Below are 13,467 nucleotides of genomic sequence, written 5' to 3' on the forward strand. Positions count from 1 at the left end.
TTCAGGTCTGCATGAATGGAAGAGCAGGTGCACCCACATTGAATGGAAGAGCAGGTGCACTCCAGAGGTGGTTTTGGGGTATGGGATATCATGGGCTTGGAAATCAGACTTGGGCTGGAATCATAATGGAGGGAGCAGGTTGGAAGGGTGTGTCCACCTGCTCCCACCAGGACTGGAGCATCTTTCTTTATGGAGGAGAGACATACAGATATGCTAATTATCACTGATGTTATCACTTTGTACCATTGCACCTCCTGTTAGCTGGGATTCGGTGTTGTATGTTTTGTAATACTGAGGAGTTCTGTTTTCCCCATCTATTTCTCTGTATTCTAGCCATAAATGAGAAAGTTTTCATGGTTCTTCATAATTTCCTGGTAAATTGTATGTGTTATAATCTATCATAATAATCATTATTTACTAATATTGATGATAGAATAATAAGCTTCTGATTGAATTCTGCTAGGATGATGTGATGATTTGTTCTCAGAAATACAGAAGGATATTTGCCCCATGTAGGTAAGATAGATAGTAAAATTCATGTCAGAGGACAATAAGGATTTAAGACTTACTGAGATTTCTTGCATATGAGTTCTCCCTTATCCTTAAAATTTAGATTTGCCTCTGCTTTACTTGTTAAGCTTTCTGTATAATGTTAACATAGATTTAGTGGAATATAGAGACATATTTTTTCTATTAAATTATTTTATTTTATTTATTTATTTTTGGGCTGCGTTGGGCCTTTGTTGCTGCACGTGGGCTTTTTCTAGTTGAGCCTAGCGGGGGCTACTCTTCGTTGCGATGCACGAGCTTCTCATTGTGGTGGTTTCTCTCGTTGTGGAGCATGGGCTCTAGGCACGTGGTCTTCAATAGTTGTGGCTCACGGGCTCTAGAGCACAGGCTCAGTAGTTGTGGCGCACGGGCTTATTTACTCTGCGGCATATGGGATCTTCCTAGACCAGGGCTCAAATCCGTGTCCCCTGCATTAGCAGGTGGATTCCCTGCACCACCAGGGAAGTCTGAGACATAATATTCTTAATGGAAATATTTTTCATATATTTGTCTTACACGTCTTCATTCATCTGATTTGTCTTATCAGTTTTGATTTCATTTCACATCTTAGTAGCAATTCCTTCTTTAGAGCCTTTCACATTAGAGTTGTAGCCTGTTTGCATCTGGAATAAGCATTAGCACAACAGACTTGAATTTGTGCACAGCCCTGGGCTTTTCTCAGCACAACTTTTGTAGGTTAGACCCTGTCCCTGTCATCAAGTTCACGGATTTGTTTCAGAACTCACTATGTGCATTGCACAGGTAAGTTTTATTTTGATCTTCAAGTCTGGGCAACTCTCATTAGCAAGTCCTAGATATCATCATTTACTTCATTTCTTTATATCTGTCTTTGTAATATAAACAATTTAGCACAATTTCTTGAGGAAAGAGTGCATGTTTCTCTTTCTGCTCCTGTTTAGAATGCCTTCCATCCTTATCACACCTGGAAAAGCCTGACTCATCGTTCAAGGTTGAGCTCAAGTGTCTTTTCTTTTCTTCAGCCTCCCTCCTACCCTCCCTGCTTCCCTTGCCCAGTCCAAAGATTTACTCCCTTCGTGGTCAGTGGTGCCATGAGGTAGCGCATGTACCATTTATGGTTGTTCCCCTTTATAAAGCCTGAGAGCTCCTTGAGGAAGAAGCTGGTGCCTTAAAGATATGGTTGGTACTCAATAAATGTCTGTTGACTTGAACTCAGTAACCCTTTGCATATTTTGAAGAACTGTCAAACAGATTCTGATTGGCAAAATGACTTAATTGTTCCACATTGGAAAACCAGGGCTAGTGCTCCTGCTTGTTTAAGAGCTTTAAACGTTCATGCTGAGAGCTCTGCTCTAAAGAAAAGGGTGGTTTAATTTTAGTTTAGTTTGGTTTCGATAAAATCCATTGCAGTTTTCACACGCTTCCATGATTGTGGTAATTAGAGTACTTTGAGCTCTAGGTAACAGAAATCACTACTCAAACTGGCTCAACAACAAAGAGTGCAGTGGTTTCACAAAGGAGGAGGTTCCAAGGTAGGTGGACTGCAGGGTTGGTTGGTTCAAGGCTCCATTGCTGACATCAAGTATCCAGTTCTCCACGTCCCTTGCTTGCTATGCTGTCATTGTTGCTGGCCTCTTCTTCAGGCTGATGGCAGAACGGCTATTGCATTGCCAGAAAAACTCATCACATGAAATCTCTCGAGGAAGGAAAAACAGTCTCTTTGTGTAGCTCTCTTCTAGGAGTGAGGAACACTTCTCAGACGCTCCCCAGCTGACTTTTTGCATTTTGTTGATTGACTAATGTTGGGTCACATGCCCATTCCTGAGCTACTTACTGACAAAAGGGATTACCCATGAACCAGTCATGAGTACAGGATATGCCCTTAGGTCATGTTCATGACTGTGGGCAGGGGTGGGGGTAGAAAGCAGAACAAGATCAGGATTCTGTTAGGACCCGAGAAGGAAATACATGCTGTGTGAGTGACCACCAGTATCCTGCTAAACGGATCACGTGTTGAGCATTTACTATGGTCAGGCACTGTGCTAAGTACTTTTTACATAATGATTCTCAGTTTCAAATGAGAAAACTGAGGTTTAGAGAAGTCCAACAGTGCCTGAGTGCCGAAAGAATCTGAACAGTCTTCACTCAATGACAGTAGAGAAATGTGCAGAAGTAGAGGGGGCAAATAGAAACGTAACCAGCTCTTGTTGTACTAGCGATGGTATAGGTAGGTATCTAGAGAGTTAAAAACATGTAGTTGTCATTTAAATCTGTCCTTACCAGAGCTATGCCTCTTGCCATTATTTGTGGCTAACAGAAAGCTGGCTGTGGAAAATGGATGTTTTTGTTTTGAAAAATCAAATGCAGTAGATTAAAAAAAAAAAAGCACCATGCCACCACAAAGTTTGTTTATATCTTCATTTCACTCAAATTGAATAGATGAAATGGGATCTGGCTGTTTTCATATTGTTTATGTTCTGCTTTGCTTCTTGGTTCTGGGACAGGATTCCTGGTTCTGCTTGAATCTGGGTGCCTCTCAAGTATCATTTGCAAGATTATTGTGGAAATTAATAAAGAGAAAGTATTTCTGTTCAGTAAGCATTGTAATTGTCCTACTATGACATAATACAATGCTATTTTATTGGCATTATAAAATACCTTTCAAATGTGTGTTCTTGGAACCTCAGTCTACTTTGTTGTTCTTTTTTAGTCCAGAGGGAAGGAAAATGATTTACGTAAGTAATCACTGTAATATTTTATTTATTTTTATAAATTTATTTATTTGATTTGATTTATTTTTGGCTGCGTTGGGTCTTCATTGCTGCGCACAGGTTTTCTCTAGTTGCGGAGAGCCAGGGCTACTCTTCATTGCAGTGCACGGGCTTCTCATTGCAGTGGCTTCTCTTGTTGTGGAGCATAGGCTCTAGGCGCACAGGCTTCAGTAGTTAGCACACGGGCTCTGTAGTTGTGGCGCACGGGCTTAGCTGCTCCGTGGCGTGTGGGATCTTCCCGGACCAGGGATCAAACCCATGTCCTCTGCATTGTCAGGTGGATTCTTAACCACTGTGCCACCAGGGAAGTCCCTACCACTGTAATATTTTAAATGAGGGGTCATGTGAGGGTCTTACTTCTTTTCATCTCATTTAATATAAGGGCAAAGTTAGTTGCTTGATCTATGTTTCATTTATGTGTAATAAAAGGACCTATGTAAATAAAGTACATGAACTCAAAGTAAAGTTGTTTTTACTCAATGAAGCTGTTATATAAATGGCGTGTGTGTGTGTGCATGGACAGGAATTGCACAGAGGACTGGGGAATGATATTGTATCCTCTGATGGATAGCTGCTGATTTTTGTTTCAGCCATCATATTGCAAAATATTAGGTTCTTAGGTGAGGTTACTCAGTCTGAACTAGCAGTGTGTAGCTGTTTAGCTACCTATTGCTGTTAAACAAATCACCTCCAAACTCTGTGACTTAGAAGAATAACCCTTTTCTTATTTCTTATGATTATATGTGTTAACTGGTTCTCAAGTGGATGGTTCTTTTGCTAGTTATGCTTGGGGATTCTCATGTGGCTGCGTTCAGATAGTGGCTTAACCAGGTGTTTGGTGGGCACAACCAGAAGGTTGGACTCAGCTGGTTTGCTGGGGTGTTTTGGCCTTGCTGGCTACCCATGTAGTATCAGGGCTAATCCTGCTGTAATGTGGCCTCTCCCTCAAGGCAGCTGGATTCTTACATGGTCGCTCAGGACACTCAAAGTACAAAAGCAAAAGCTATCAAGCCTCTTGAGGGTTTAGGCCTGGGACTGGCATTGCATTAGGTAAAGTGAATCACAGGGTCAATCCAGATTCATCGTGGGAGGGGATTACATATGAGTGTGAATACTGGGCAGCTTTGTTCATTGGGAGCCATCTTTAAGACTAACTACCTTAATAACTGTTTTTTTGGAGTAACTATTCTCTTTGAGAACCTAAAAGCTATGGACTCTCTCCCTAGAAACATGCATGTGAACACAGTTACCTGCATAAGTGTACACACAATTCTAGAAAAATTTCATGGAATCCCTAGCTGGACAATCCATGATTGTCCAGGTAAGTACCCCCAGTTTAACTTACGCAGTTTAGGAATTTACGAACTCTTAAGGTAGTGATTTAAATAGTAACTGAATTATTTTTAAATAGCTGCATAAAATTCTATTCTATGGTTGTTTTAGTCTGTTAGAATGACCAGTGGGTTATTTCCTGGTGTTTTTTTTTTTTCTGTTCTAAAAACAGTGATTGTCTTGTACATAGCTTTTGTATACCATAAATTCCTAGAAATATACTTTATGACTCAAAAGGAATTGCCATTTTTAAGGATTTTGGTGGATATTGATGAATTGTATCTTTTTTTTTCTTAAGAAATAAGTTTTTAAAAATTGCATTATTGGATATATATAAAATAATGTACTATATATGTAAGTTATGAAACAAAATGAAATCAAATTCCTTGAACTTATCATTAGCTTAAAAATGAACACTAGTAATAGTACTCTATCCTTTTCTATTCTTTCCCAAACCCGTGCGTCTTCTCTGGAGATAACTACAATCCTGAATTTTGTGTATGCTTTTTTTTTTTTTTTTTTTTTTGCTTAAAAAAAAAGTTTAATCACATATGTGTGTATCTCGAAGCAGTATATTGTTTAATTTTATGATTTTTTATTGAGCCGTAGGAACATGGTATTATATGGTATATGGTCCTCTGTGATTTACTTCTTTCACTAAATATTATGTTTCCGTAGTATTTGTCCATATAGTTGCTCTGTAAAATTAAAAAAAAATGTTAACTTTTAATACTTCATCATGTATTGACAAATTGATACTTTTATTATTACAAAATATTCTTTATCTCTAGATAGTCTTCTTTGTTTTGATATTTACTTTGCTTAACATTAATATAGTCACACCAGCTTTCTTATGTTTAGTGCTTGTCTGGTATATTATTTTCCACCCATTTTACTTTTAGTCTACCTTGTCTTTATATTAAAGTATGTTTCTTATAAACAAACTGAGTCCCTCCCCTTTTAAAGTTAATGCACATTGATAATCTGAGCCTTTTACATGGAGTGTTTAGTCCATTTACACTTAATGTAATTATTGATATGATTGGGCTAAATCTACCATCTCGCTTTTTGTTTTCTATTTGTTCTTTGTTTTCTTTGTTCCTCTGTTCTTCTTTTCCTGTTTTCCTTTGGGTTATTTTTAATATTTCATTTTATTTTTCTCTATTAACATTTTGTTATACTTTTGTGTATTATGTTTTTTGTGGTTGCTCTAGAGATTACACATGCATCATTAATTTACCGTAGTCTGCTTTAGAATAATAATATATTACTTCACAAACAATGTAAGATTCTTTTAACAGTATAAATCCATTATTTCTTTCCCACGCTTTGAGGTCTTGGCATATATTTTAATGTCCATATTATGTTATAAATGCCACAGTATCTCATCATTATTTATTTTTGCTTTAAATAGTTGTCTTTTAAAGAAATTTACACCCACTTACACACCCATGTACACACCCACACATGCCTAATAGCTTTAAAGTTTTTTTTAAAAAAATTTACCCAAGTAGTTTCTCTTTCTGGTACTCTTTATTTCTAACATCAGTCTTCTGCTGGTATTATTTTCCTTAGAATGCCCTTTAGTATATTTATAGTTCAGATCTGCTGATGATGAGTCTTCTCATCTTCTTCTATCAGAAATGTCTTTATTTCCCCTTTATTTTTGAAGGATATTTTCTCTGCATAGAGAATTCTATATTGACTGTTTTTTCCTTCAGTAATTAAAAATGTCATTCCATTGTCCGTCTGCTGTTTCTGGTGAGAAGTTTTATGGTTGTCCCCTTGTATGTCTTTTTTTTTCCTGCCTGTTTTTAATATTTTATTTTTGGTTTTCAGCAGTTTGATTATGATGTCCCTAAATCTGTTATTCTTTGTGTTTATCCTTTTTGGGCTTTGCTGAGCTCCTTGGGTTATTACGTTGATGTCATTTCCCAAGTTTGGAGGATTCTCAACCATTATATCTTCAGATATTTCTTCTGTCCTATTCTCTTTTCTACTTCTGGGATTGCCATTGTATGCATTATCCTGTAGATATGGAGAGCTTTGTTCCATTTTTAGTCATTCTTTACCTCTCTATGTTTCAGTTTGGATAATTTATTATGACTATTATTAAGTTCACTGATCCTTTCTTTTGCTATCCTATTTGCTCTTTTTTTTAAAGCAGTTATAGAACTTTTATTTGCATGTTACATCTCATTAACTTATCTCAGAATTAGCTGAGATGATAAAGTATTAATTATTACAGTGTAAAAAAATAAGAACATTTTTACAAGTTACTGCAATAGTAGAACTATTTTATTAAACATATGAATGTACTTATTTTGTACAAAACACGTACCTTTCTCTCTGCCCCACGAAGCCACCTTTCTAGAACCCCATGCTTATAAAAACACACTTTTGGCAGCAATTATGACAAGATGAAAGAAAGTGCAATTCTGAAAGTAACAACACATAACCAAAGTGGGGAACAAAAACAGGCAGAGGTTAGTGGGCTTCGTGGCTAGCTCTCTGCTGACAGGCCCTAGTCCTGCTCTTAACAGGAAACAATTCAGGAAGAAAAACTCCTGAGTATTATTTAAGTAATACCGCCCAACCCTCTTGGTAGCATCCCTCTTCCAATTCCATTTATCCTGATATTGTAACTAACTAATTTGTAACTTCTTTAAGAAATTTTGCCCTGGTTTACATCCCTGTCAGTTGCCCATATCCCTCTGAGCTTCAAAAACACAGAAGAGTAGTAAGTTTCAAAAGGATGTCAATTGAAACCCTTTATAGGTGAAACCTACTTCCTAGAAGTCAACCTGCCAAATATATGCACAGCTGGAGATGAGAGATTGCGTAAAAAGTCCAACTGGAAAATATCTCGGGTACCCAGTTAGATCCAGTTATTCTGTGTCTGTGGATTTAAAATGATCATCATCCACAGTGGAATAGATGTGTCCCTCGTTGCTTAGAAAATCCACAGCTTGCTTGATTGAGGCTACGGTCATGTGTTGGAGCTGATTCTTGAGATCCTGAAAGTTCAATCCTTCAGGCCTTGGGCAAGCCTTAATCAAATTCAGTACCTGGTTCTGGGCCACAGTGAGGCCATTTGCTGGCATGAAGCTATTCCCACCAAAGTTCCCAGCTTCACCCATTCCTGGATTGCTGATAGGTGCTCTCCCTGCTGAGGGTTGGCTGTTAGACCTGCTCAGCATCATGTGTGCATTGACTACTTCCAGAATATGTGTGGTGAACTCATACATATCCTCCAGGGGCATGATCTTAAAGGCCACCAGGCTTTTCTTGTTCTGAAAAGATCTCAGATGACCAGCCACTTTCACATATGTTTCTGGAGGAACCACAGTGTTTTCACTGCTGGCATCACCTGTGTCAACCCACTGGCGAACATCCATGGGCGCAGCCGTCATGTCATCTGTTTTGTAAACAATGTTGGTTGCAGCCTTCTCTGCATTTCTGATTATCCCCACAATAGTGACCTATGAAATCTCAACATTTCCAATTTTGAACACTTCATCAACCAGAGTAGCAGAAAACAGCTGAGATATGGTACAGGGTACAATATGCTGAGCTCGGGCTCTAGATTTCTTTTCGGCTTGGGAAGGTGTCGGTGATCCAAAGTCCCCAGGGGACTGTGTGTAGCCTCCGACTCCCCTCAGAGGACTGCTATAGCTTTCAAATCCACTGGTCCACATCTTCATCACGATTCTCTCAGGAAAGAGTTCCAGAAGGTTCCGGCCTGGTGGGTTCCCCTAACTGCCTCCTCCTATTTGCTCTTAAGCCCATTGAATGCATTTTCATTTTTGATACTATATTTTTTATTTCAGTGTTTCTATTTGGTTCATATTTGAAGATTGTCTCGCTGAGATTTCCCATATTTTTATGAAAATTTCCACCTTTTCCATTAGATAGTTACATAAAATAATTATTTTAGTTAGTTTAAGGTTTGTATCTGATAATTCCAGCATCTGGGCCATTAGTAGTCTGCTTCTGTTTACTGTTCCTTCTCTTGGTTATAGGGCATGTTTTTGGCTTTTTCATTTATCTCATAATTATTGATTGTATGCTAAACATTATGTTTGGAATACAGACAAGACTGAAGAAAATATTTGCCACTAAAAAGGGACACACTCCTTTTTACATACATCTGCAGTGTTATTTGTAATTGAGTTGGGGCTGGGTATTCTTGCAGCAGTAGATACAATTCACTCCTGGCTTTCGATATTTCAATGCTAGTATTAGGATTTACCATTAGGCAGAGCTTGGGATCTGAATACCAGCAAAACTGCCAATATCTCTTTATGTTATTTATTGTTCACCTGTCAGCTTTTGGAATCATGGGGAAACTTCTGTCTTTCTCTCCTTCTCCCTCTCCCTCCCCCTTTCCCTATCCCTCCTTTTTCTTCTTTCTTTCTTTTTTTTTTAACTGCCTTGCCTTGGGTGATAGCTCTATGCATCCAGGTAGGTGGAGGAGGCTGTCTTTTAGCTTTCCTGTTCTGTTCCCAGCCTTCAGCACGCTTCTGCTTTACACTTAGGGAGGACCTGTGTGCCTGAGGGTGTGGATATCTTTCAGCTCCCCAGCCCCGCACCAGGAAGCCCTGCTCTTGGTGAGGACCTACAGGAAGGAGTCAATGAGTGAAATCAGATTTGCTCAGTGAATGGGGCTTCTCTGGATTCTAATTCATCCTATCAGCGCACAGTGTGGTCATTTAAAGTTTGTTAAATGACTAGTTCAGCTAGTTTCTCCTTAACCTCGTCTGTAGCATTTCTCCCTTCCCCAATGGTGATAAAAAAGCCATTGGCCTCTTCTGTCATAGGAAAGGCTTGTCCCTTGTGGGAATTTAGTTCATTGAGATATTTTTGCATCGTTATCTCTCTGAGTTTTAAAAAAACTGTAGTGTTGTAGCTTAACTGGCTTATTGGTTCTCGTTGTTAGGGTGGCCTTTGTTGGCTTTTGTTGTTAGGGTGGGAGTGATAGACTCTTGAAGATTTCTTCCTCTTAACTAGAAGTGGAAATTCAAGTGATCAGTTTTGGTGGCTTGCAAGACATGGTCAAGGGTTTGGAACCGTTTTATTCTTTTTGCTGGTAAAGTTGTTCCATCTCTTGTCAACGGAAGCCGCTTTAAGCTGGCTTCTGTGGTCTTTGCCGTGACTATCTTTGAGAGCTTCCTTGCTTTTCAGTAGAACAAGATGCTTCAGGCTCCTCTTGGTCACTTCTTTAGCCAGACTCAGAACCAGTCATTTTCCCAAGGATCCCTATTTCTTTTTAACAGGAAATGGTATGATTCTAATATGATAACCTAATTTTATTATTTTCACTGTAACTTCCATGTTAGCCTCTGGGTCATGATATTGTCACTGTTGCCTTTCTCACATGGAGTTCATGGTCTCAGCAGTAAATATTTTTATTGGAAATCAAAATGAAAGTTTAGCCTACTGGTTTATAACTATATGCTTATAGATGTTTAAATAAAATGATAGCTGTGTGGGTTCTTAATCTGGGGTTTGTGGACCCTGTGGAATCTATGCATGGGTTTTCGTGGAGAATTCTGTGTATTGACTGAAACTGTTTAATTTTAGGCAAAGATACATCTTTTTTTCCCATAACTTTGGGGAAATTAGGAAGCATAATCTTAGGTAATTGAATAAAATTGTAAATAAATTTCTTGGCTAAAATAAAAAGTTAAAAAGTAATACAAGTGTGTGTATTTCCTTCTTTTACTAACATTATTTCTTAATAATAGTGTTAAATGAAAACCTTGAAAAATGCTAAATTTTATATTGTCTATTTGCCTTTGCTACATGTCTCATTTGATGTGGTCTACCTATTTTGCTTTTTCCTTCTTTTACCTGCTTATATGATGGTTATGCTAGTTGGTGGTAGGAAAACTTTGGGACCATTTCTTTATTCTTATTCCTTAATTTCTACTCTGATCTAGACAAATGAATATGATTACCATTTTCCTTTCCACCTTCAGAACTTTTCTGTCTTTCTCCAATCTCAGAACCACCCTTGATGCTGTGTTGAGTAGAGAAAGGGATAAGCAATGACTGGTGAACAGATTTAACACTTTTTTTCCATCTTATTTCACAAGGCCTCTAAACACGGAATGTTGTTTTTAAATTCTGAGTACAGCTTTGAAACTGATGAAATGATTTATATATTGCCTCTCTTTTGTACAGAGGAATTTACTGAGATGTAACATCAACTCAAACTTCCCTTTTCGGCTTTTAAAGAGGCCCTGGCCATTCAAATCACCCTCATAAATCACTTCTAAATTTTGTCATTAGGAAAATTATTAATTAAATGTTTAATATATTGGCTGGCTTAGTAGTTATAGGTTAAATTTACAGTATAGTATAACTGTCTTGCTTATGTTCTTTCTGTCTGTGGGCTTCATACTCCATATATAATCAATATGTGGGCTGAAATATTTATTTTACATTACATCACATCTACATTATTGTAGATGTTTACAGCTATGTCTTGGCTTTTTTTTTTTTAACTCATAAAATGCACACTATGGTTTTATGCAAAATGAAATCTCCACTTTTAACATTATTCCTTTGGGACTGTTTAATGATTGTTTTTAGGATGTCATGGTTAAAATTGAGGGCTATGTACAGTCCTAAGTATTGGTATCAGTATTTGTTGTGCTACTTATCTGCAGGTAATTATTACTTTGATCTTGATCATGGATTCAGGTTTTTGAGGCTTTTGAGTTTTCTTTGCTTGTATCTCCTTTATTTGCATGCTGATATTAGCCTTATTTCTGCAGTGGTGGACTATCTTGAAACAAGCATATTAGAGTTACAAGACTTGGATTTTAGACTCTTAGCTCTTCCACTTCACTTTTCTTATTTGTCAAATTGGGATGACAGTACCTTCCTTGCAAGTTATTTGTAGGGCCTTTAAGTGATGACATTTGTGAAAACCCCAGGTACATGGTAGTTGATCAGTTAATGGTGATTTAACAGCTTTTTAAAAGTGTTTTCTCCTAAGTGGTCAGTTCATTGCAAGCCTCTTAACTAAATTTTACCGAAAGTTATTGAAATTCCAAAAGTACTTCCAGCTATAAAATTTTGTCCTGAGGAATTTTAAATCATTTAAGCTAAGCCATTTATTTTTCCAATGAAGAAACTGAGATACGGAGATCTTAAGTGACTCATTTCAGGTTCCACAGCTGGAGGTGGTTCCCCTCACCTCCCTGATGGAACAGAAATCCAGATAGAAGCTGTACAGGAGCAGCAACTGAACATGGCCAGCAGTGCTGCTTCTGTGATGGCTGCTGCTCTAATGAAGTTCTCAAGTGGAGAGAAGTCTAATGCTCATACATGTAGTATGTTTTCCAGACAAATGCAATAGTAGCGATAGGGGCTCCAACGTAGCCAAGGAACACCACTCCTGCTGGGGTGATTTTTCTGATTCTTTCTGCTGCCTGGGACCATGTGTCCCTGGTGCCCTGATTAGAGTGTTGTATTTAGATAACTAAATTGAGAAAATTTAGACCAGAAAGCAAGATCCTATTTCATCATCTGTATTCATGCTCATGAGTATTGGATAAGTTCCCACACTGAGATGTGACTTTGACAAAGAGAGGGGCCCAGGGAAAGAAGAAGAGACTCAAGCTTTGGGGTGGGCACCTCTGTGTTGTTAACCACAGATATCTGACACTGCTGTGACAGATTGGATCAAGGATTTTCACACTCATTTTTTTTTTGAAACTTTTTTGTTTGTTTGTATGTCTTAGTTTCTTTGAAACAGGTTTCAGTCTATGAAAATATTTGCATTCGCAAAACTGGAATTCTTCCCATTTATGCAACTGCTTCTTCAGATAAATCTTTTGTGGTTTGGTTATACCTTCTCAATAAAATTGATACTAGTATAATAAGTAATAAATATCAAGCATTTAGTATATTTAGCATATGCCTAGCACTGTGCTCTACATGAGAGATTTTCCTGTTTAATTGTCACCATTCTAGTATATTTTTCTGTATTTTAAATAATTATGAAAGGCTAAAGCACATATCAATTGCATCCTAGTTTGTAAGAGACGTCTCTAGGAGATAGTTGTAAAATTGGTTTTTCTATTGGTTATTTATTATTTATTAAAAAAAATCAGAAAAGCCTAAGTTGTTTTTGATAGATTATTGTAAATATCCAAAGTATGCTGATGGGTTACAGGTTAGAGAGAACTGAATACTGGGGAGACACTAGATGTGTGTTGGTGACCATACCCTTTGGACTAGACTGGATCAGACATCTTCACTACTTATTCCATCTCTTTATAAAGCTCCTTACGTTTTCTTCTTGTATGTAATAGGTTCCAGGTTTGATAGCCATGGGGACACTCTGAAGACTGAAATCACGTGTGTTCTATCACTTTTAAGGCAGCCCTCTCTTTAATTTCACAAGACAGACTTGAAAACCAGAAGTAACCCAACTCCAAAATTGGCAGTAAATCCTCTGACAGGGAAAAGGTGACGTACTGTGTAATAAATTCCTTTGTTGAAAAAGAGATGTTGCAATAGTGGAAACTGAAGTACCAAATGTTTCCTTTTAGATTTGGAAAGGCCTTTCCTCATTACTTATCTGTCCCTGTGGACTTCTAACAGGGGATGTGTTGAAAGATTTTTCAGATGCCCACTCGCTGCAGCGAGCGTGAATGGCAGCATTTATAAGATGACATAAATACTTGAAAATCATCAGTAAGCCTTGGAGATGGGTAGTGTGCCAGGGGTACTGAATGTGAGCTTTTGTTCCTGCTGATCCTGCTCTGGGATGCAGGCCGCCTGGGAATGTGGGGTATTTCTCTCCTGTGAATGTAGCTTC

At 37.9% G+C, this 13,467-nt stretch overlaps 1 protein-coding gene and 1 pseudogene across 2 annotated transcripts in view; one reads left to right on the top strand and one right to left on the bottom strand.

Moving 5' to 3' along the window:
• TASP1 (taspase 1) overlaps nt 1-13,467 on the top strand; it is a 297,011-nt gene that overhangs the window by 175,733 nt on the left and 107,811 nt on the right. The gene's annotated exons all lie outside the window — the stretch shown is intronic.
• On the bottom strand, nt 7,520-8,329 carry LOC307062911 (replication protein A 32 kDa subunit-like; annotated as a pseudogene). Its single transcript has one exon. The product of its transcript is annotated as a replication protein A 32 kDa subunit-like (transcript).

The sequence above is a fragment of the Hyperoodon ampullatus genome (assembly GCF_949752795.1).
Source record: "Hyperoodon ampullatus genome assembly, chromosome: 14".
In the NCBI taxonomy this organism is placed as follows: domain Eukaryota; kingdom Metazoa; phylum Chordata; class Mammalia; order Artiodactyla; family Ziphiidae; genus Hyperoodon; species Hyperoodon ampullatus.